General features: G+C 41.6%; 1 pseudogene; it reads left to right on the top strand.

The window, feature by feature from the left end:
• The first annotated feature begins 16,447 nt into the window (after positions 1 to 16,447).
• LOC143630678 (3-ketoacyl-CoA synthase 1 pseudogene) lies at positions 16,448 to 18,586 on the top strand (annotated as a pseudogene).
• Positions 18,587 to 25,400: the final 6,814 nt, after the last annotated feature.

Below are 25,400 nucleotides of genomic sequence, written 5' to 3'. Positions count from 1 at the left end.
CACTACCTTTTCGTGTTTAGATGTCTATCAAGACTCAATTAAAGATTTTCGGTTCTGAAATAGCTTGGGTTATTCTCAAGCCAAGAATCTTTATTGAATGGATTGTTTGCTTCAAACTCAAAACTCTTTGGCTCTTTGCAATAATAATTTGAAAAAGTTACATACTAAAAACTAAATATATATACATACACATACGAATATTTTAGTTCCTTAAGAAAATATGAATCACATATTTATAGAAAAAGAACTCCCAAAAAACATTCGACTATCAAACCATTAAACATGATCAAAATTAACAAACCTTTGTAATCAAATTAAAACATTAAAGTTATTTTGTGTAGTTCTTCCTTTTGTTGTGGCTTTTTATGAGTTAGTTTGTATTAATGTTTCGTCCCACCTAGTTTCTTTCTAAATAGTAAATATGAAGAGGTAGGTCCCAGCAGGGCTCAGTTGGTCCCGCATGACTCACCTTGAACAGGGATGTCTGCGCAAAGACCATCTACTCCCGCAGGACCCACCATGCTCAGAGAAGCCTACGCGCAGTATGCAAGCTGCATACGCAGGGAAAAGCCTCCCAATGGTAAAGTAACCCGCCTGTTCCCGCAGTTGCGGATACAAGCCATCAGGGAAGGCTACCCGCACAGCATAGCTACACGCATAAGGCTTAACACTTACAAATATTCAGTGTCACCTGAAAGAATGAGCAGAGGCGGGAGGGGGAAAACTCCCGCCAAAATGGGCCAGTCTGTATGATGGAGGATCTTTTGCGTGATACCTGACGAGGTAAAGACAAAAGATCTGACCAAGAATGCGACAGCTCACTGACAGCAGCGTGGCAGACAGCACGCCACAGCACTGTGACCAATAGCCGCCGCCTGCCCACCAACTCCTGCCAGACCACGTGCCTAGCCTGCAGTGGGTAGAAGACGAAGAGTGCACGGCACGCCTGCTCTGTGTCAGCCGCTACCTATCCACCACTCACAGGTAGGGCACGTGCATAGGTTACAGTTGGTAGCGTGTTGGGCCGGCTAAACCCCTTGGAAACCCACCTTCGGCTATAAAAGACAGCAAATGGTATTATCATTTCATCATCTACTATCTCGTATAACTTACTTGATAATTGCTCTAATAGTATTCATATACTTTTATATTTAAAGAGCAATATAGACTGATTCTCACGCCGGAGGGTGGTCACAAGGAGGAACCCCCCCCTTCTCAGTGACGAGCTTACGGTGTCTGTTTTGCAGGTTCCTTGAAGTACAACTTACTCTGCTGGACCTAACCTTCGTGGGAAACATTACTTAGCCCCCAGATTACCCATAATCTGCCAGGGGTCACTTAGTGTTTCTTCATTGGCGCCATCCGTGCATAAAGCTAGAACTACATCTTTCTCCAGTTTTTCAAAACTTCCAAGATGACTAGAGAAATTCCGGTAACCACAACCCCAGCCACTGGGGTAAACACCGGCAACACAATGTTTACAAACACTACCCCAGCCACCCAAGCTGGGGCAAGTGAAGTACATTTTACGAACACTACCCCAATCACTCATGTAGGGGCAAGTGGAGTAAATATTCCACTGGGATTCACTGATGCCCAGCTGGAAAAACGAACTCGAGCCCCTCGCCAAACACTTGATCAAGTGAAGGCATGGGCCGAGGCACGTCAAAGAGAATTTCAGGCTGAGTTGGACGAACGCTTGCGTTCAGTCCAACAAGCTGAGGAATTCGGTAGTACTCGCCAGCACCTCAACATGAGTAGTGAGTACGAGTACTCAGACGCCGAGAGGGAAGACTCCGACACCGACGCGAACCCTCGCCATAGGGCGAAAGGGAAGCGTAAGGAAACGGATCCCCAGCCAAAAAGGAATTTTGGGGAAGCATTCCAGCCAGTCACGGAAAAAAGCTCGCGTGACTTCTCCAAGGCCTTTAGACCTACTGCCACAAACGCAGGAAGGTCAAAATTTGCAAGGGACATTGCAGAAGCAATCGCCCCGAGGAGTGCCAAACAAATGTCCAATATTGGCACATACGATGGTATATCCGACCCAGATGACCATCTGAACAGGTTCATTGCGGGGGCAACCGTCAGTAACTGGACGGAACCCACGTGGTGCTACATGTTCCAGATGACTCTGGTAGGAGCAGCCAGAGCATGGTTCGACCGTTTACCGGTCCACCACATTTATGACTGGGCAGACTTCCAGAACAAGTTCAGTCAACAGTTTAGTCAACAGAGGAAGCACACTGAGGAGCAGTGGACGATCCTCAACTGTGTGAGAGAAGAGGATGAATCCTTACTGGACTTCATCACCCGCTTCAACTCCAAGAAGCTGAGTCTGGGCAACATCAGTGAAGACCTCGTTCGCGCCGCTTTCATTCAGGGCGCTGAATACCCAGAACTCATCCGCACTCTGACGGGTAAAGACGGCATGCCATCCACGTGGGATGCCATAATGACGGCAGCCAAACGCTTTGCCGAAACGGAGAAACAGCTGGGAAGAGATCTCCCCCAGAATACAAACCTCTACACGCAGAGGACAAGGGAGAACAATGTGAGAACCGCCCGGCTAAACAAAAAGAGGCGGCAAGGTATTTGGCAGTCAAGGATAAACTTTGACACCCCCTCAAGCTCTCGCCCTCTGGTTGGCGGAAGGGACAACACGCACCCTTCGAACCGGAAAAACCGTTGGACGCCACTCACCAAGAGCGTCACGGAGATATTTGCCACGGAAAAACTGCCATGGCCAAAAGCCCCAGCGATCCGACAGAAACCCAATGCGGATCAAAGCAAGTCTTGTGACTTCCATGGGACAAAGGGCCATAGCACTGAGGAGTGCACATCCTTGAGGGACATCGTCGAGACATTTGTCAAGGATGGGAGGCTCGCACACCTCGTGGCATCTATCAAGAAGGGAGGAAGGAACGACAACAGGTACAGGGGTAACGGACGAAAGCCCGTCGACATTAGCATCAACATGGTCCAGGGTAAGGTCAGAGGAAGAAAGAGACCGATAACCGAACCATGCGCATGGAAGGAAGCAGAAGTGCGCTTCCCGCGAGTGCCGGGAGGCCCAAACAAAGAAGGCCCCATTGTCATTAAAAGCCAGCTGGGGCACTACATCACCTCCCGCACCCTCGTTGACAATGGCGCATCGTCGACAGTGATGTACAGGCAGTTCTTCGACAAGCTCGACGATGAAGACAAGGAACGCCTGGAGACGGTCTACGCTTCAATGGAAGGGTTTGACGGCAGCATGAACACTCCCTTGGGCATCCTATCTTTCCCCGTCACTCTCACCGATGGGAATTATTCACGCACGGAGGATGTGGATTTTGTTGTAATGAAAAAACCACATCATACGTATGACATCCTATTCGGGAGAGACGGGATGGCAAGATTCAACGCCGTGGTATCCTCAGTCCACGGCATGATGGGATGGCCAACAACTGAAGGCGTAGCGATGATCACGGGCATTCCCCAGGTATGCATCGCATCTGTCTCCTCTAAACCCAAACCGAAGATGGCCAAACAAACCATCACTGAACCTGAACAGTGGGCATTCAATGGGAAATATCCCGATCAGGCCGTTACCATTGGCCCGACAATTGTTGGTCCAACACGCACCTTACTCAAGCGCTTACTGCAGCGAAACGCAGACATCTTCGCGTGGACACCAGCCGACATGACTGGTGTACCCCGGGGTAAGGCAGAGCATAAGCTCAAATGCGATCCGGCCGTTACGCCGATCGTACAAAAGCGCAGAGTAATGGGGCCCGAGCAAACCAACGCGTGCAGAACCCAAGTCAAGGAACTCCTTGATGCGGGCATCGTGCGCGTTAGCAAATATCAAACGTGGGTTGCAAATCCCGTAATGGTACCGAAGAATAACAAACAATGGCGCATGTGCATAGATTTCAAAGATTTGAATAAAGCATGCCCCAAAGATTGTTATCCGTTGCCAGAAATTGATCTCAAGGAGGATTCGGTGGCACCATTTCGCCTTAAATGCTTCTTGGATGCGTATAAGGGGTACCATCAAATCCACATGGCTGTAGATGACCAGGACAAAACCGCCTTTCGGACGCCCGATGGCACATTTTGTTATAAAATGATGCCATTCGGACTTAAGAACGCGGGATCCACGTACCAACGACTAATGGACAAAGAGTTTCACGCCCAAATTGGGAGAAACTTGGAAGTCTATATGGATGATTTGGTCATCAAAAGCCCCGAGCCAGAGGCGATGTTGAAAGACATTGAGGAAACTTTCAACACACTTAGAAAGATAAACATGAAGCTCAACCCGAGCAAGTGTTCATTTGGGGTGGAAGAAGGGAAGTTCTTGGGAGTCATTATTACTAAAGATGGCTTCAGAGCGAACCCTGAAAAGGTCGAAGCCATTGTCAAAATGGAATCACCTACCACCATAAAACAGGCTCAAACACTGAATGGACGACTAGTCGCGCTTAACCGCTTTTTGGCAAACCATGCGGATAGGTCGTTCCCATTTGTGTCAACGCTAAGAAATTGTTTAAAGAAAACGCACTTCCGCTGGACACCAGAAGCGGAAGCAGCTTTTCAGGAGATTCGATCACGCCTGATCGAACTCCCAACACTCACAGCACCACAAGCGGGGGAGGAGTTAATCCTATACCTCTCCGCAACAGATAGAGCAACCGGGGCAGTCCTGCTTGTAGAACGAAAAGGCATCCAGATGCCAATCTATTATGTTAGCCGCGTGCTGGCAGACGCGGAAACCCGGTACTCTACCCTGGAAAAACTGGTCTTGGCACTTATTCACGCTTCACGCAGGTTGAGACGATATTTCCAGGGTCACCCAATCACTATTCTCACCAACTTCAAACTCTCAAATGTTCTAGGCAAACCCGAGTTATCGGGACGTCTAGCCAAGTGGGCAATTGAATTGGGTGAATATGCGATTCAATACAAGCCGAGACCAGCCATTAAAGGCCAGGTCCTGGCTGATTTTATTGCAGAAGTCCCCGCTTCACGGGAGAAAGAGTGCCAGGAGGAGGTTCAACCCTCCCCAGCACACGAAATCAATGAGGTCTGGCGACTCTACACTGATGGAGCAGCTAGTAACGAGGGTTCAGGCGCAGGGTTAAAATTAACAAATCCAGCAGGCCAGGAATATACTTATGCTATTCGGCTGGATTTTCCAAGTACGAATAACGAGGCTGAATATGAAGCATTCCTGGCCGGATTGAGGATTGCGCGTAAAATGGGTGTAAAAAATTTGGAAGCCCATGTAGATTCCATGCTAGTGGCAAACCAAATAAACGGGACGTACACGGCTGTGAACGACACAATGGCCCTGTACCTTGCCCAGGCCAAAGCCATCATGCGCGATTTTAATGATTGTAAAGTGATACACGTCAAGCGCAGCGAAAACAAATCTGCGGATGCGTTAAGCAAGCTTGCATCACTGGCCTTCACCCACTTGGGAAAGGACATCCGCGTGGAACTCCTCGAAACACCATCAGTCCCGCACAAGGAAATCTGTGTCATCCAAACCGGTACAGAAACATGGATGACCCCAATAATAAAATACCTTGAAGCAGGAACGTTACCAGAGTCGAAGTCACAGGCAAGAAAACTACGCTGTAAAGCACTGAATTATCAGCTGGTCAATGACATCCTTTACAGACGTAACTTTCTTGGCCCATTGTTAAGATGCGTGGACAACCAAGATGCCGACTACCTCCTAAGGGAGGTTCACGAAGGCATCTGTGGAGTACACGCAGGCCCCCGCGCTGTGGTAGCCAAGCTAAACAACGCGGGATACTTCTGGCCGGGGATGCATATGGACGCGTTGGCATACATCAGAAAATGCAGATCTTGCCAGCTTTACGCACCCAACACGCATCGCCCGAAAAATGAACTTGTTCCTGTCACTTCCTCGTGGCCATTTCAGAAGTGGGCCATTGACGTGACAGGCCCATTTCCTACAGCAGCTGGGAATGTTCAGTTCCTAGTGGTAGCCATTGACTACTTCACCAAATGGATAGAAGCGAAACCTTTAGCCCAAACAACCGCAAAGCATATCAAAAAATTTATTTGGGAATTTATTATTTGTCGTTTTGGACTTCCACAGAATTTGGTAAGCGATAATGGCACCAACTTTGCTGACAAGAAGCTACAGCAGTGGCTGAAAGAACTTCAAATCACCCACACCTTTACCTCAGTGGCACACCCGCAAGGTAACGGTGAGGTGGAAAGAGCAAATAAGAGCATCGTCGAAGGCATAAAGAGAAGACTCTTGGAACATAGATCCGGTTGGGTGGACGAGCTTCCACACGTCCTTTGGGCAAACAGAACGCTGAAGAAGACCAGTACGGGAGAAACCCCGTTCAGTCTCACTTATGGCACTGAAGCCATGATCCCAGTCGAAATCGGTTTACCCTCACCAAGGGTCTTAATCCAACCAGAAGACAATGATGCGGAAAGACGGTTAGACCTTATGCTAACCGAAGAGCGCAGAGACTTAGCCGCCGTGCGTGAAGAAAACTACAAACGACAAATGCAAAAATACTACAACACGCGGGTAAAACTCTGCAATTTCAATGAAGGAGACTACATACTGCGTAACAACGAGGCTTCGAACCAACAACGCCCAGGAAAGTTGGCCCCGATTTGGGAAGGGCCATACGTTATCAAAGAAGTTCTGGGAAAGGGCGCATACCGGCTCGAAAGGCTCGATGGCACTCCCATCCCTAGAACATGGAATGGAGCTCAATTACGCAAATGTTATATGTAGATCAATTCCAACTTGTAAAGAAAAGGCCTAGAGCCACTTCTAATGGAAATGATTCTCCTTTCATGATGTATTGATAGCTTGTAACCTATGAACTTCCCTTACGGGAAGAAGTAGTTGCGTGTGGAAGGCGGCAATACCCGCATAAACACAACGCCAAAATGTTAAAAAGTTCTAAGGAAAACCTACACGCAGGTCAGATGTAGATAAAGTTTAGCCATCCTTGTAAGTGCAAGTGACGGTCTTACCCGCACAATCACAAACAAGGAAGCCAAACTTAACTTACCATCTACCACGTTAAAAGGTTAACTTATGAACACTTAAAAAAGGATAAGAAAAACCTACACGCAGGTCAGATATAGGTCTAAAGTTAAAGCCATCCTACTAAGTGCAAGTGACGGTTGCACCCGCACAATCACGAAAGAGGAAGCGAAAACTTTAGTCCATTATCAACCACGTTCAAAGGTTTAACTTAATGCCTTAGAAATTTCGAAAAGGAAAACCTACACGCAGGTCAGATAGAGGGTAAAGATTAGCCATCCTACCAAGTGCAAGTGATGGTTTTAACCGCACAATCACGAAGGAGGAGGCAAAACTTTAACCCATCATCAACCACGTTCAAAGGTCCTTATTCTAAACACTTGGAAAATTGCTAATTCAAACTAAGTATGCAAGTCATAAGTTTATAAAGCAAGGAACCCAAGGAAGGAAATAACAATCTTATACGCAAAAAGATTAATATTTCACAATCTATTACAAGAATGGCTGGGTAACTACCCGCCTAAAAGAAATCTATACAAAGCCAAGTCTATCCTAGCAGTGGGAAAAGATCTTCAGGATCAGGCTTCAGGGCCACCTCCGCTTGGACCAGCACCGTCAGAGCGCGGCTGCCCAAGGAAAGCCTTAAGGATGTTTAGCCCATCAGCAGCAGCAGCAGCTTCATTCACCTTTTCCACCACTGGATGCGGGAAGGAAGCGTACTGGTTCACAGCTTGGTCATAAGCAGCTTCAGTATTAACATTGAATAAAGGGAAGTTGGAGGGCGGAAAGCCTCTCTCAGCAAACCCTAGACCAAGCAGGAAGCCAGTCTTCTCCCCATCCTCATGAGAAGCGTTGAGGGCTGCGCTCATCGCATCGTCATAAGAGGTCTCTGAAAGGACCCGACGCACAACCTACAAAAGAATACAAGTTAGAACATTTTCTAATTACGAGCGGAAAGCGTAAAGAAAAAGATAAAGATACCTGAGGCAACGCTTCTCGAAGCAGCCATTGGAGGGTAGCTTGACTTTCTTTGTAAGCACGTTCGGCTCCGCTTTTATCAAGGTTGGCAAGTTGAACTTCCTTGGCGGCAGCCTCTTCGACGCTTTTGAGTTTCCTTTCAGTGCGGTCAAGCACCCCCCTCTGGTCAAGGATCTCCTGCAGCTTCTTGGCATCTTCCATTGCCAAGGCGTCATGAGCATGCTGAAGAGCCTTTAATTTGCATTTAAGCTGCTCATTCTCTTCGCGAAGCGGCTCAGCAACAGCTTCAGCCTTGGCAGCCCTCTCAGTTGAGTTTCGCGCAGTCTCCTTAGCCAGCCGAAGCTGTTCATTCACAGCTTGGGCAGCCTTGGAGCGGGCCTCGAGTCGCGCCTGGACCTCAACCTCGAGGGCCTTGAATGCCTTCTCCTTCTCGGCTGCGGCAGCGGCCAACTGCCGGTTCTCCTCCCGAAGAGCCCGCGCTTCAGATACATCTTTGGCGCGAGCTGCTTTTAACTTGTCGTTTTCACGACAAAGCAGCTCGACGCGGGGCTGCGTCCGGGCCTGGAGAACCCGAAGCTCATTGGTTAGCCTACCCTCTTGGTAGCTAGCCATGGCTTCCCCCAACGCACCATGAGGAGCAGCGTGGCGAGCCCAGTCCACGCACTCCACAGGGGTACGAAGGGTTGTTCCTCGGCGTATGTTCCATCTTGGAACATACACTTCATTGGAATCCGACACTGCAAAAGAAACAAAGGCAGTTAGGAAAAGATGATAAAAATATACAAAGGAAAAAGAACCCTACGTACCTGTAGGGTCAATAACAGGCCGATAGCCGCCAAACCCATCACCTGAACCTAAAGGAAATCCATCCAACAGGTCAGGTAGACGGGAAGGTGGCATAGATCGGCGGGAAGCCCGGCGCGTACCTGATGGTCCGGCCATCGGTGCCGGTGGCGCAGGTATAGTGGCAGCCGCTGTGGTAGCCATTGTTGGCGCCACCTCCTCAGCAACAGTAACCGCCGGCTCCGTGAAAGATGCTGTAAAAATTGCACTCACGGCCGGCGGAGACAACTTCTCAGCTGGAACAGCCTCAGGAAGGCTGGAACCAGCGGAAGCAGGCACAGACGCCTGGGTCGACGCCTCGGGAAGGCTGACCGAGCCTTCCCTCATTGGCGGGGGAATACTTGCTCCAACTCCACCCTGGAATGCGTCAACATCCACACCTGCACAAGCAAAAGTGTTAGAAAAATTTATTTGAAACAACAAATCTAGACAAGAATTATGGGGGCACTTGCGGGGTTTCTTGAGATTGAACGTACGGACGAGCGGGGGCGAACCCGATGGAGCCGGCCTCTTGACACCGGTAACCGTCGTCGTAGCTGCCTCCCCGGAGGTAACAGCTACAGCCTTCGGAGCGGTGGTCTCCTCACCACCGGGCTCCCCCGCCACCTCTGCACTATCTGACTCCGAGTCAGATAGGACTACCGGGTCGGCCGTAGAGGCCACCTTCTCCTTGCCTTTCCCGACGGCAGCCTTTTTCTTCCGCACCAGTGGAGGACCTTCTGCGGATTCCTCAGAAGAAGAAATGTCAACTCCAGCAGCAGGCACAGCATTGAGAGGTTCAGGGTAGAAGATAGGCTTACCTGGCCGTCGGTGGCTCAGGATCTCTTGGCCTGGCGGGTAAACCTCCACGAACCGACCCGCGGTCTGCTCTAAGATGGGCAACTCGTTCTCGTCCAGAGCACGAGTACCCATCCGCGCGGGACCATCTTCCTCCCGCGGGTTCAGGAGCGACTGAAGATCGTTCCCCTCTGAAATCAACAAGAAAGTTAGAAAAAATCGAAGTCAGCAAAATGAAACAAGACGTACCATAAGGGACAGAGTTCGAACCATATTCAAGGACGATCGGAACCTTATCCGCATTCGCCGCCTTCCACACCCGGCTCATCCCCAGCATCACCATCGCCGACTCCGGAAAACGGAAAACCGGGGACTGGACCCGGGATATCTTCGAGAACCATTCCGCCTCCTCGTAGTTGAGGGCGGGAAGGTTCGGAAGCGCCTGGCCATTCTTGAACTTCATGGCGATGGGGATGGCGCGAGCGGATATGAAGAAGAACTCTCTTCTCCACGAGCGAAGACTCCGCTCGGTGGTACAAATCTTTAAACCCTTGATACGGGTTGTAAGAGTGTACCACCCCTGGATGCACCTCCAAGTGTAGAAGGTCATCAGACGGTCAACGAGGGGCTCAAGGCCCAGTATCCGGCACACCCACTCAAAGTGCCGGACCTTGGCAATGGCCATGGGGTGCACCTCTGTCAGGTGCACACCGTGCCTCTCCAGAACACGGTACACAAACTTTGTCAACGGAAACCTAAGGTTTCCGTAGACAAAGAATGCAGCATAAACCCCGATCTTGCCACTAGGGGCATCGTACACAGTATGGTGGGGTTCAGGAAACTCAGGCTCGAGAGACTCGAGCATGAACTTCCTGACAATATACTGGTACAGATCGACAGGAAGAGAGCACTGGCATTCGCCAGCAGTCTTCTGGTCATCAGCATCATGAGAAGGCATGGTGGAAGAAAGAAGAGATTTCAGAGTAATGCTTTACTGAAAAGAGAAATTCGCCGGAAATTACTGGAGAAGAAGAGATGAAAGTGGAAAGTGTGAATCGCAAATAACCCTCTCCCCCTTTATATAGTAATCGCAATTAATGCGATGAAATTAATACGGAAGAGAGAGAAGTCAAAGGTGCAATGAAACTATGACACGTGGCAAAGGCAAGCTGGCAACAGCTGTCAAAAGGACGTGTGCCAGAGATTTCGCGGCTATGCGCCCGGAATCCCGTGCCCACGCGCCTGAAAAAGCAACTGGAATGACCACATAATGTCATGTCGCCATAACTTCTGGCACGTCCTGACACAGTCAGAAGAAACCGTCGCACGACGTTTGAGGTATTGGGTTGTTATCCATCCACCAACTCTTCAAATTTCAAAATTTAAAAAATTTTTTGAAGACTAAGGTTCAAAAAAGTAAGCGGGAAAATACCCCTTACCTTGGCAAACAAGTAACCATAAGCCGGGTGTGGGTACAGTGTAAAGGCAAAACCCTTCACATACCTAACACCCGCAGGGAATTGAAGCCAAAATATTTGGCAACCAAGTAACCATAAGACGGGTGCGGGTACAGTGTAAAGGCAAAACCCTTCACATACCTAGCACCCGCAGGGAATGGACGCCAGGAATACCTTGGAAGTAAAGTAACCATAAGACGGATGCAGGTACAGTGTAAAGGCAAAACCCTTCACATACCTAGCACCCGCTGAGAATTGAAACCAGGAAGGATCTTCTGGGCAATGCTTGTGAAAACGGAAATAATATCCCCGCATAGCGGGAACATCGAGTACTACGTTGTTTGAGGCTCCAAGATGGAATTGGTGGTTTAAACATAATTGATCACTATGTTCAAAAAACTACCAGAACCACAGGGAGAATCCGCACAACTAAGACTCAATGCTCCTGACTTGCGAGGAGGTTACAGACCTACCCGCATCATACCCAAAGACCAAGCAGGAAACTCGGGAATTTCTGCAAGTGACAAGGACTTCCGCGGGAAGAACCCCCATGGAAAACCTTACAAAAACCCCTTTTCAAAACCCTTTGCTTATAAGTCCAAAAGTTCACCTCACTTTATTAGACATTCGTGAAAAGAACATTGGACTGGGGGGACTTGAAGAGGTAGGTCCCAGCAGGGCTCAGTTGGTCCCGCATGACTCACCTTGAACAGGGATGTCTGCGCAAAGACCATCTACTCCCGCAGGACCCACCATGCTCAGAGAAGCCTACGCGCAGTATGCAAGCTGCATACGCAGGGAAAAGCCTCCCAATGGTAAAGTAACCCGCCTGTTCCCGCAGTTGCGGATACAAGCCATCAGGGAAGGCTACCCGCACAGCATAGCTACACGCATAAGGCTTAACACTTACAAATATTCAGTGTCACCTGAAAGAATGAGCAGAGGCGGGAGGGGGAAAACTCCCGCCAAAATGGGCCAGTCTGTATGATGGAGGATCTTTTGCGTGATACCTGACGAGGTAAAGACAAAAGATCTGACCAAGAATGCGACAGCTCACTGACAGCAGCGTGGCAGACAGCACGCCACAGCACTGTGACCAATAGCCGCCGCCTGCCCACCAACTCCTGCCAGACCACGTGCCTAGCCTGCAGTGGGTAGAAGACGAAGAGTGCACGGCACGCCTGCTCTGTGTCAGCCGCTACCTATCCACCACTCACAGGTAGGGCACGTGCATAGGTTACAGTTGGTAGCGTGTTGGGCCGGCTAAACCCCTTGGAAACCCACCTTCGGCTATAAAAGACAGCAAATGGTATTATCATTTCATCATCTACTATCTCGTATAACTTACTTGATAATTGCTCTAATAGTATTCATATACTTATATTTAAAGAGCAATATAGACTGATTCTCACGCCGGAGGGTGGTCACAAGGAGGAACCCCCCCCCTTCTCAGTGACGAGCTTACGGTGTCTGTTTTGCAGGTTCCTTGAAGTACAACTTACTCTGCTGGACCTAACTTTCGTGGGAAACATTACTTAGCCCCCAGATTACCCATAATCTGCCAGGGGTCACTTAGTGTTTCTTCAAAATAGCTTTATATGCTATCTTAAAAAAAAATTCTACGTAAAAGGAAAGCATGAAAAAAAAAACACTTAGGAAAAAAAATCAGGCTTTTAGTTGAAAAAGTCCTACACGTAAAAAGCTTTGAGGAAAATTTAATAAAATATGAAATGACTTTAAACACTATATATTCATGAGCAATTTGTTTACAACCTTCGGCTATATTCTAGTCATATTTATGCACAAATCATATTCATGCTTTTACAATTTATCTAATATATTTTCAACATTTTACTCCAACTTGTGTTTCCATCACTTTTGTTTATCTATTTTAACATTTATTATCAAACATATTGTAGCACCATGATCAAACTAGAATATTGTGTATAAGGAATTTTACATATGTTACATAAAAATTCTTATGAAGTATAAGGATTTTTCATTTGTGTGTTTAAGTTAAAAACTAATTTTAATTGTGTGATAACATCATTCAAATGACTTGTCACAAATGACAATCAAGTGCAATTTCCTTTGTACACGACAACGCGTCAAAACGCACGATTAACATCATTTACGTAATATATTTTAAGCCTTTCTAATACAATCCTGTCTTTTCACTTAAGTATCTGGTTAAGAATTCGTGTACGACTAGATACCTTTCACCAAGTTATTCACTAAAACACTAACTTATCATATCTCATCATCTCTAGATAACTTCTCAATCATATTGTCATCAACCAACTTCTAGAACTATTTATCCGATCCATTTCATTATCATGAGAATCGATGTCTTGACCTCCATCACGTGAAATTTTTTAACCTTTCCTTCGATCCCACTCTTATCTTTCATCAACCATACCTATTTTATGATCAATCAGTTCAACATGATTCACCATCACTAGTAAACTTCACATTCATGTATATTGTCATCAACCAACTTCTAGAACTACTTATCCGATCCATTTCACTATCATGAAAATCGATGTCTTGACCTCCATCACGTGAGACTTTTTTAACCCTTCTTTCGATCCCACTCTTATCTTTCATCAATCATACCTATTTTATGATCAATCAAGTTCAACATGATTCACTATAACATACATCAATACATGATAATGCTTTTTAGCACATAATTGACTTGTTGCCTACAAAATTGGCACCAACCTTTTTTTAATATCATGAAGAGCACATTGCAGGATAATAATATAATATTAAAAGTTACATATCTTTTTTAATATGCATATGTTTATACTTTCGTTATGCATCACAATCAATACAATCCTTACGTTTACAAAACAGTGAAGTGACACCTAACCGAGTTGAACTAGGATGAGAAATAAACCCACGTCACATGTACATATAAAACCAAACCACCCGAATATATATATATATATGCTAGGGCCAAGGGGTGTGCAAGAAATCAAAAAAACCGACACAAAACCAACAAACCGAAAAATCCAAACCGAAACATAAACCGACAGTTTGGTTTTATGTTTTTGTAAAAACAGCACTAACGGTTCGGTTTTGGTTTTGCATGTAAAAAAAACCGAAAAAACCAAACCAAACTCCTACATTTTTGTTTTTTTTTATATTTTATATTAAATAATTTATAATAAATATGTAACTTGAATATTTTTTTTATCAAATGTATAACAGTCTATTATTTTACAGTTAACAAATTTATTTATATCTAAATTCATTATTTTTTGTCAACTTTTTTTTCGGCCTAAAATGTTCAAGCTCAAATCCAAAAAACCGAAACCGAACCAAAACCAAAACCGAAACCCAAAAAACTGAAATCGAAAGGTTTCAAAAACTCCAAAAACCAAAGTTTTGGTTTCCCAAAAACGCACCGAACCGCATCAGATACACCCTAATATTTGCATGGGGTCAAGGGTGGTTTGATCTTCTGACATACACATGTATACATAGTCACACCTTTGTTGGCTTTGACCACTTCAACTTAACACATAACATGTATGTACATACGTATTCATATTTAATGTATGTAGATGGATGCTTAACTACCTTCACCGCCCTACATATAATACACACCCAACTGCTTTCTCCTAATTGCCTCTACCCAACTTAACTCTTGTGTGGGCAGGCCCTTCATTTCACACGTAAGATTGTTTAGCCACCAATATTATTTCTTTCCTACACGCTTAAATCAAATTAATTTTATTTAGATGTAAATTTATCTCTTCCGAGTCGTCAACATAAAACCATCTTAATCAATGCCATCCTGAGAATACGTGGCCCTGTACGAGTAAAAAAAGGGGTCCCTCATATAAGCTTATATATATATATAGTCATGATAGAACGATAATTGTCATAACAAGGGTTAGACTCATCTTTATATAAAAATTTAAGCTAAAATTTTAAATAATCATGTGTATTCAAGTGCATTTTAAAATCATATAATTATGTTATAAGACCCCCCCCCCCCCCCCTGGTTGGGTTAGTGGGTCATTTTTGACTGTACATACCGCACAAGGTATTTAGACGGCCATGCATCTTAGAGGATCCAGAACAACTAACCTATACAAACCGACACATCATCATCACATCAAATTCCAAACTTTACTTAAAAACCCTCACTCTTTACACAACAATAAACCTTCACAAACCTATTGTATATATGTGTAAATATAGTATGTGTGTGTATAAAAGGAGGGCCCACGCTGCAGCTTTGTTGCAAGTTTGCAGAGACAAACCTGTCGCAACCTTGTATGCTCCACAATGGTTGGTTTTAGCTTCCCTCAAGTTTTCTTGACGCCACATGGAATCAAAATTTGGGATATGTAGCCCAATATAGGTGCTCTTAGTTTGTTTCGGCACACACAACAGTTTTAATGAAGTAAATAATTGCAAAACACTCATAACTGTCTTATAATTACATTTAAAACACATCATACATTTACAAATATTTACGTGGTTATCACGGTTCTTAACTTATTTTTGGTTTTGAATACAAGGTTTTTCATACACATACATATAGTTGAAGCAACCTGTAAATAAATTAACAAATCTAGGCCCTACAAATGAAGGAAGGCAGCACAAGGACCCCTTGAAAAGGAAGGGTCTTTCTACTAGGCTGGATAACGGGACCGCAAGAGATTGGACTATACATATATGGCTTTATTAATGAGTTTTACAAATTTAGTTACCTTTACTCATACGTCAAGATAATATTAATTGCTTTTATAAGTTATGGACCTCAAAGATATATATTTTCTTCAAGTTTAATACAAAAAAGTACACACAAATAATTATTATGTTAAGTCTTGTCAAAAATATTTTAACCTCATAGCAAAAAGTATTAAATCTATAAAACAACAAGATTATTGATTTTTTTTCACATAAGGTTATGTGTTGAAAATTTTAGATAAGATTATTGATTTTTTTTGACCGGTAACAAAATAAGTATATCAAGAAAATCTTCAAAATGATCACGTTGATAAAAGAGCTTCTCAAAAAGAGAATGAATTACTGATTTTCAAAATAAGAAAAATCTGAAAAGTAATAAGCTCGTTCAGCCGAAACATAATATCACACCAAAAAAGTTGGATACACATAATATCCAACTAACATCTTACAAGTGAAATTATAACTCTGTAATGAAGAGCCAACAAACCTACCAACCTTCGGGAGCTAGAACAGAATCAATTCATGTTTAGCCAGAGGCGGCTCTTGGATATCCCAAAAATTGGTAATCCGGCCTCTCCTCTCCGTGGCGGACACAACTCTTCAGTTACCGGAAAGTGTATTAGTCGACTCTCATAACCGAATCATGCCACAGGTAAGTTGTTGGTCGATATTGTGTGAACCCCATTTTTTATATATATATTTATTTTTGTGTGTGTCATTATATGCCTACTCTACCAAACAAGCTTAGTTGTCAAACTAAGGTTGGTTAGCAATTTCACTTGTCAATCTTTTTTGATCTTTTTGTATTTAACCATTTCTAAAAAAACAAAAATACTTTGATTATTTAAGAATGAAATTTGATCAAATTAAGTATTTTGAAAAATTGTCCTCTACATTAAACATAAAATAGCATAGCAAGGAGAAAATTTAAACTCTACATAATCCATTTCATTCTAGTGTTAGATATAGATATATTAAACCAAGGGTTTGACTTTAACATAAAACATTTAAACTTGAACATGTATTTTAGGTTTCCCTAAGTAGTTGAGCTATATTCCTATATGACTATATCTATAGTTATCTACTCCAGCCACCCTCCATTCACATTTAATACTTTCCCTATATTATCCATTCCAAATCCCACAACTTCTAAACCTAAACTATCCCTTGTTATTTGTTGCATATATATTATCTTCATCATTTTCATATATACTTTGATATTAGTGTGATCCATGTAAAAAGAGAGGTTAACAGCTGAGCTAGACATCAAGGATTCAACCTCCATAGTTATTAAAATTCGGCGAAAACTACCCGATTTTTTACAATCCGTTAAACTTAAATATGTCAAGCTAGGTTACAACTATTCATGTAACACCGCAACACTTGTTACATTTATTATTATTTTCCCATTATTCATTACCACATTTATTCAACTCACCGGCTTAGATACCGCTACCGGTCTATCCGGAGCGGTAATTCTACTCTTTTTATCGGGTGTTTACTACGCGAAACGCCCAACACGGGTTTATCTTATGGATTTCGCGTGTTACAAACCTGAAGAAGAATTTAGAATGTCGAACGAAGCGTTTGCGAAAATGTCGGAAGACTCGGGTTTTTTTGAAAATGAAACTATGCATTTCCAGAAAAGGATTGCGTCTCGCTCCGGAGTGGGAGACGAGACGTATTTCCCTAACGGGATACGAGCTCGGCCGAGCTCGTGATGTTCGGTTCTCTTGACACACTGTTCAAGAAAACCGGAGTTGATCCTAGTGAGATCAGTATCTTGATTGTTAACTGTAGCCTTTTTAACCCGACACCTTCGTTGAGTTCGATGATTGTTAATCATTATAAGCTTCTCCCGGATATAATGAGCTTTAATTTAGGCGGAATGGGGTGCAGCACGGGTCTTATTTCGATCGACTTAGCTCAACAGTTATTGAGATCTAACCCGAACTCGTTAGCGGTAGTTGTGAGCATGGAAAATATCACTCTCAATTGGTATTCGGGTAACGAACGGTCTATGTTATTATGCAATTGTATATTCCGTATGGGTGGGGCCGCAATGCTGATGTCGAATATGTCACGTGACCGTGTGCGGTCAAAGTATGAACTGGCCACACGGTACTGACACATAAAGGCGCTGATGACAAATGTTATAATTGTATTTACCAAAGGGAGGATAATAAAGGTATAGTGGGCGTTACGCTTGCCCGCGAACTTATGGCTGTCGCGGGCGACGCACTTAAAACGAATATAACCACGCTCGGGCCGTTGGTTTTACCGTTTTCGGAACAGTTAATGTTTTTTTTAACGCTTGTTAAGCGTAAAGTTTTTAAAATGAAAGTGAAACCGTACATTCCGGATTTTAAACTCGCGTTTGAGCATTTTTGTATTCACGCGGGTGGGCGCGCGGTTTTGGATGAGATGGAGAAGAATTTGAATATGACGGCTCGGTATATGGAGCCGTCGAGGATGACGTTACATCGGTTTGGGAATACGTCTAGTAGTTCGTTATGGTATGAGTTGTCGTACGCGGAGGCGAAAGGACGGGTTTTGAAAGGGGATAGGGTATGGCAAATAGCGTTTGGGTCGGGTTTTAAGTGTAACAGCACGGTGTGGAGGGCGTTAAAGTCTGGAACGCGTTAAAGTCGGTTCCAGCCGGGTGTGAGAGTAACCCGTGGGCTGGTTCCATTGATAAGTATCCGGTTAAGATTCCAGCTTGATTATTGTTAATTATTTGTTGATTAATTTGTGAAAATTTAAAACCTTAAGTAAAAATGCTATTTTACCTTTTTATGATATTGTGCATTATTTACAACAAAAAGGTGTTATGTACTTATGTTGTATGAAGAAGAAATTTTATTAGATTTGATTGGTTGATGTTGTTGTTGTTGTTGTTGTTGTTGTTGTTGTTGTATAGTTGTTGTATATGTACTTGAGTAACTAATTCATGGTGTTTCAAATATTTGAATATATATTGTTTTAAAGGAAATCATGACTTGATTTGATATCTGTTTATTGAAAAAGTATTTTGACTTTATATCAGCAGTTCTCGTGACAATTGGTCCCATTGTCCTGGTGTCTGATTTTCTGGTTTGTTTGTGACAATTTTTAAGATTTTTATGTTAAGGAAACTTTATATAGTTACGCTTGCTTCTTGTGTTTATTTATTTTATTATTATTTTTTTAAATGTGGATGTTAACATTTACCAATGCTACCTTTGAAATTTTTAGGAGTATATTGTGACTAGAGTTCACATGTAACATCAGATAAATTTGGTTAGTAGAATTCAAAAGTATTTTACTAATTGGAATTTGAATTTGAGTTTATTAATTATATGTTTGATTTGTATAATTTGTTGGAATTATAATCTCGAATCCATTTTAGTTTATTGGGATTGGAAATGTGTACAAATCATTTTTTTTTTAAATTTTATCATGTAATGGAATTTAACAATTTTTTTAACTGGTGGAAGAATTCAATCAAAGTAACTGAATTCTCCAACTGCGCACTGCATGCCTCTTTTGTCACCTAACTCTCAACACCTTGTCGCCACTTGCCACACTATTTGCAAGTTCGTCATTGTTAATGGCCGTAGTGCAACTAGCAATGTGGGTGATGGTTGTAAGCAATGGTGGTGACGATCGACGAGTGTTTGTGGCGAAAGTGTTACTACGTGTTGTGTGTCGGTGGCGATGGTGTGACACTATGACTGACATCTAGAGACTTTGATGATAGCTTCTAATTTCTTTATCATTGTTTTTTTCACTTAAATTTATTACAAGTTCAATTTAATTAAAATTTCAATTCTTTTAAAGCTTAAATCTTACGAATTCCAATTTCAAATTCAATTATTGTACTATTTCTTCAAAAACCAATTCCATTTTACAAATTCTAATTTCTTTAAAAAATATATTAAAAAAAATCCGCAAGCCAAAAGCATGAATGCTTAGCCTTGATCCTGAGGTCCTTAAAACTCACATGATCCAAACATGGAGTATTAATGTTGCGAACATATGGTTGGGCAAATTCATTTATACGCATGAGTATTTCATTCATCGGGTATGCAGGGCTAGCTGTAACTAGAAGGTATCGAAAATGAAGGTCCTCCCTAACATGGCTTGTTGCAGTTTGTTTAGCAAGTAGATGGACCCAAGAAAGATGACCTTTGTCCCAAACACCCCCTTTATACATCATTCTATAAATAAATATTAAAAAGTGGTTATATAAATAAAGTATTAAAATTAGGGTGTTACAGTTTTGTATATATAAGGTATCTATAATTATTAGACATGAAAATGTTTAGTCTTATGTGTGTTTCATTGTGACAAGGACAAGAAGCAAAATGACATGTACTTTTACTTGGGGCTAGTAGCTTTTGACATGACACAAAACTATCACAACCAAATGGACATAAAAGTGAATTAGGTCAAGAAGTGTCGGCATGAAATTAGGTATCGGTTTGGATCAGGTTGGTCGACTAGGAAATGATTTGGCTCAAACGAGTAGACATTCACATGATGGTTATGGTATACATATGTCTAGGTTAAGAAGCTTAATTGAGTGGTGCCATTCAAATACTTGACAACAACCCTTAAGTGAGAATAAACGATTACCTTATGTTCAACCCTTTTTTTAAAAAAAATGTTAAATCTATGGGAATATCCACGAAAATCAGCATGTTTAAACATGTTTGTTAAGTTCAGGGTTGTCCATGAGCCGAGCCGAACCGAGCGCAGGCTTGCTCATTGCTTGGCTCGTTTACAACCGAACCGAACCGAACAACTGAAATTCGAACCGAGCCAAAATCGAACCGTGCATTTTTTGATCGAACATCGAGCGATTTAGAACATTATTTATTTCTTTTTCACTTTAAAATTTTCAATAAGAAACAAGTTTGAAGGGTATAAATACTTTATTTTGTAAACAAATTATTACTTTTTAGACAAACGTATAATAGTTTGTATATTTAGGAGAAAACATTTTAAGTGAGATATAATGAACATTTAAACAAATTTTTGGTATTCTGAAAACGTGAATCGAACTAATAAAACTATAAAATTGACGGCATAGTAAAAAAATTTAAAGGTTTAAAAAATTGTATACGTATATTTTGTGTGTGTTGTCTATATATTTGTATATTTCTTCATACATAACTATATATTAAATAAATTAAAATATTCGTGCCACACTGAACCGAGCAGACTTTTGCTCGTTGCTTGGCTCGTTTATAAACCGAACCGAGCAGAGCGGCTCGTTTACAATCGAGCAAAAAACGAGCGAGCATTTTCCGAACAGTTTTTGAGCGAGCGGCGAGCGAGTTCGAGCGAAGAGCAGTTTGTACGGCTAACTAGTTGTGCATTTAAGGCCTTAGTGGGTCATGCCATGTGGTTACTGGTTAGTGGGTTGTTTAAGATTAATCACCATTAAAATTAACCCTTGGGCTGTGATATTTTCCATTAGACTGCTGGGCCCGAAATATGATTAAAAATGGCTGTTGGTCTTGGGTTGTAACCCCTTGGGCCCAATAGTAATTAAAAGCGAAGTTGGCTTGGGTTGTACAAAATATCTTGTTTGTGACCGGTTCACTACAGCCTAAACCGAACCGGTTTTGTTCCCAAATCGACCCAGCCCGCTAGTTCTAGCACCAGTTCCCCCTTTGAAACTGCCAAACCGGTTTAAGCCGGACCGATTTGAAAAAAAACGGTTTTAAGTCGGTCCAAACAAGTTTCTAAACCGAACCGGTTTGGGTTAGAAACCGGTTTGGTAGGGAAAAAAACTGGTTTTTTATACCTCTAGTTTCCATGTTTAGCTATTGGGCTTGGGTTGTAAGTCCATCGTGGAAGTGGCAGCCTCCACGTCACCAAGCTGTCACAACATTACTATTTATGACTCATTAGGCTCGACAAACTAGCTCCACAAAAGAGCAACATTTTGCACACACTACCCCATTTTGGATAGCAAAACTAAGTCGTTTAAAAATTACATTCATAACTATTTGGAGTCACAACATCACTATTTATGACTCATTAGACTCGACTAACTAACTCCACAACCTCAATCGTGCTGTAATTAAGTCTTTGAATTGCGACTTGGTTTTGTGTAAAAATGTTTCTAGACCATTTTACTAATTTAGGCTTCAAATTGAAGGAAATTGTTTTAAGTTGAAGTGGTCTAAGGGTTCACATGATAGCATGGAGAACGTGGATTCGTACATTTTGTAAAAAGACATGAATGGTAGGTTAAAAGTGAAAGTATGAGTTCGACTGCACGTTCACATGCATAAATAATACCATTATGTACATGAAGAAACACTAAATGACCCTGACAGATTACGGATAATCTTAGGGTTAAGTAGATGTTTCCTACGAGGGTTAGGTCCGGCAAAGATGGTTATTCTTCTCGACCTGCAAAACAGACACCGTAAGCTCGTCACTGAGAAGGGGGGGGGGGAGTTCCTCCTTGTGACTACCCTCCGGCGTGAGAATCAGACTAGATTGCTCTGAATATAAGTGTATATAGAGAGAAATAGCTAGAGAAGATAAGATGATGATACCGTTCCAAGGTGTTGGAGTATTTATAGCCGAAGGTAGGTTTCCAAGCAAGTACGTCCAGCTGTATATAATATTCCTTTTCCACCAACCACGGGCTACGTTTGTGCCACGATGGGAGTTGGTGGGTAGGCAGCGGCTGATAGTGACATTTTGTACTGGAGCGTGCTCCTCCTCGTACTATTGTCGGTGAGCTGTCACCATGTGATTGGTTCATGGGCTGCTTTTGTCAGATCTTGTCTATTTGTCCATACCTTGGTAGGTATAGTACAAAAGATCTTCAAAAGGCTTACGGACTAGCTCTTTTGGGCGGGAATATTCCCGCCCTGCTCATTCCTTCAGGTGACATTGCTGATGTATAAGAGTTAGTGCCTTATGCGTGTAGCCTTACTGTTAGTGCGGGTAGCCTTCCTTCTTGGCTTGTACCCACAGCTGCGGGAACAGGCAGGGTACTGTACCAAGGGAGGCTTTCCTGCGGGAACAGCTGGCTTACTGCGTGTAAGGTCTTTATCTCTGAGCATGGTGGGTCCTGCGGATCAAGTTGGTCTTTGCGCAGACGTACCTCTTCAAGGTGTGTCTTGCGGGTCCAACTGATCTTTGCGGGGACCTACCTCTTCAGTACATCAAAATGTTATATTGTATATGTTCTAAGTTCTAACCTAATGCATTTAATCTTATTATATTGTGATTTGAAGAAAATATTAATGTTAAGTTGCTACCATTTGGATGCCTTCTAACCTACTTGACCATAGCCTTTTAAGCTTCATATTTAACATAAATAAATAATTTCTTTCAATAACTATGCCAAAATGCCAAGTATATATAAAATTGTGTAAGTAATGTAACATATGTAATATGTTTGTAGTTAAACAACAAATATATATAATTACTCAATGTTACATTAACCGTTATCTACGTTTTATAATCATTCTAAAAATGTGCAGAAAAAATACTTAAGTTAAAGATAATAAATTCCTGATCATATGATATGTTTAAAAAACAATAATAAATTATGTAAAAGTTATAAGGTATAAAAAACGATAGAACTGAATTTAAAGAAAAGAAAAAGAAAAGAAAAACAAACTCGGACTGAAAACTGAACCACGCTGTCAATGACGAATAATTAGAAACAATTAAAATACTAAACATTAGAAACAATTAAAGTACTAAACAATATGATCATTTGGGCTTAATTAATTATTTTTATTGTAATACATGATTGTGTTTTTTGCTACTACTTTTTATATTAATCTAAAAGTAGTTTAAATTGATTCACCAAGATGATAATCCTTTGTAAATTGACTATATAGAATTTTATTATATCCCTATATGATTAAACTAGATTGAGGCCCGTGTATTACACGGGTAATTGATAAAAATATTAAACTTTAACCATTAAGTGAATTACAATCAACAAAATGATCATATATTGTTAACACAATTAAAATTTATATGAAAATTACATAAATTACATAACTAAGATAACACAAATATGTTACAAATAAGTAGTTCCTTCGTCCCATTAGAATTGTCATGGTTTGATAAACACAAAGTTTAAGGTAGATTGAATGATTACTTTTCTTGTTTACTAAATGACAATAATGCCTTGGAAATTGGGTCCATCAATATTGGTTATTGATGTTAATTGTGTGTGTTTAATGGTAAATTTGAAAATTGACTAATAAATTTTGAAAGTGGACATTTGTAATGGGACAAAAAAAAAACATTGACGCTTTTAATGGAACAGATGGAGTAAAACCTTCTTTATACACTACATTTGTGATTGTATTGGTTGGTATACATTGTTTATCAAAAATTAAAATATTTAGTCCATGTATGCTTTTAACTCTTATATGTCTGCTTATAACTCTTGATATAATCTTGTACAGTTGTTTGTGTGACAAATAAGGTTATTCAAGTACATACCACGACCCTAGATAAATTATAATATATATTTATGAAACTAACAAAAAAATATTCATACACATAAAATATCAGACATTTTGATCAATTAATGTATATGATGTCATTTGAGATCAATTGCTCATGTTTATAAAAAAAACGTTATTATCCCAAAAAACAGATTACCTGAACTTTGACTATATAATCATTATTAGAATCTTTAGAATCTGAAATTGATTGATCATGATATATTATTTGTTGTTATTAATATTTTGCATATGACAAATTTTAATTAATTTTATATATTAAAATTAAAAATTGTATAATCAAGAAATATATAAAACCCAAAATTTAATTATAACAAAATGAATTGTTTCATTTAGGGGTGTTCTTCGGGTTTGTTTTTCGGGTTTCCAAGTTTTAAATCTTGACCCGAAACCCAACCCAAATCTCTCCTGGGTTCTTCGAGTTCGGGTAATTCGGGTTCGGGTTTTTTCGGGTTGGGTTAATTGGGTTTCGAGTATCCTAAGAAAAAATAACACAAAACCAAAAAAAAAAAAAAAAACTAAAATACTAAAATAAAAACAACATATTATTCTTTGCTTATAACACATATAATCAAATAATAAACTAACCTGACTTGATAAAATAGTTCAAAAGAAGAGTAAAACTAACTCGAAACATAATCATATTTAAACGGGCGTGATTTGGTTGTTCGATTACGGTTGCTATAAGTAATAAACGGAATTCATAAATTAATAATAAGAAATCGATCCATAATAGTTTAAATAGCAACAGTCGATTAGAACCAGACTCTGATAACTTTAGTGACTAAGACGTAGCCACTTTTCCCAAAAAATATATTTAATTTCAAAACTAAAAGTTTATTCGGGTTTTTCGGGTTGGCCCAAATCTTCTAAATCAAACACGAGAACCAACCCGAATTACTTCGGTTCGGGTTCGGGTTTGTTTTTTCTTGGGTTCGGGTTCTTCGAGTCGGGTTAGTTCGGGTACGTGTTTTTTCGGGTTGCGTTTCGAGTTTCGGGTAAAAGTGACAGCCCTAGTTTCATTTCATATGAATGAAAAAGGACAGAGTCATACTAACCTTAAAGCCATGTTCAAATAACAGTAAATTCTTTTTC

Source organism: Bidens hawaiensis, unplaced genomic scaffold (genome assembly GCF_021521415.1).
Source record: "Bidens hawaiensis isolate Kalapana, Puna unplaced genomic scaffold, B.hawaiensis_p1.1 tig00005780_1, whole genome shotgun sequence".
In the NCBI taxonomy this organism is placed as follows: domain Eukaryota; kingdom Viridiplantae; phylum Streptophyta; class Magnoliopsida; order Asterales; family Asteraceae; genus Bidens; species Bidens hawaiensis.
Note: the sequence above shows the minus strand (reverse complement) of the source record. Positions and strands in the feature narration are given on the sequence as shown.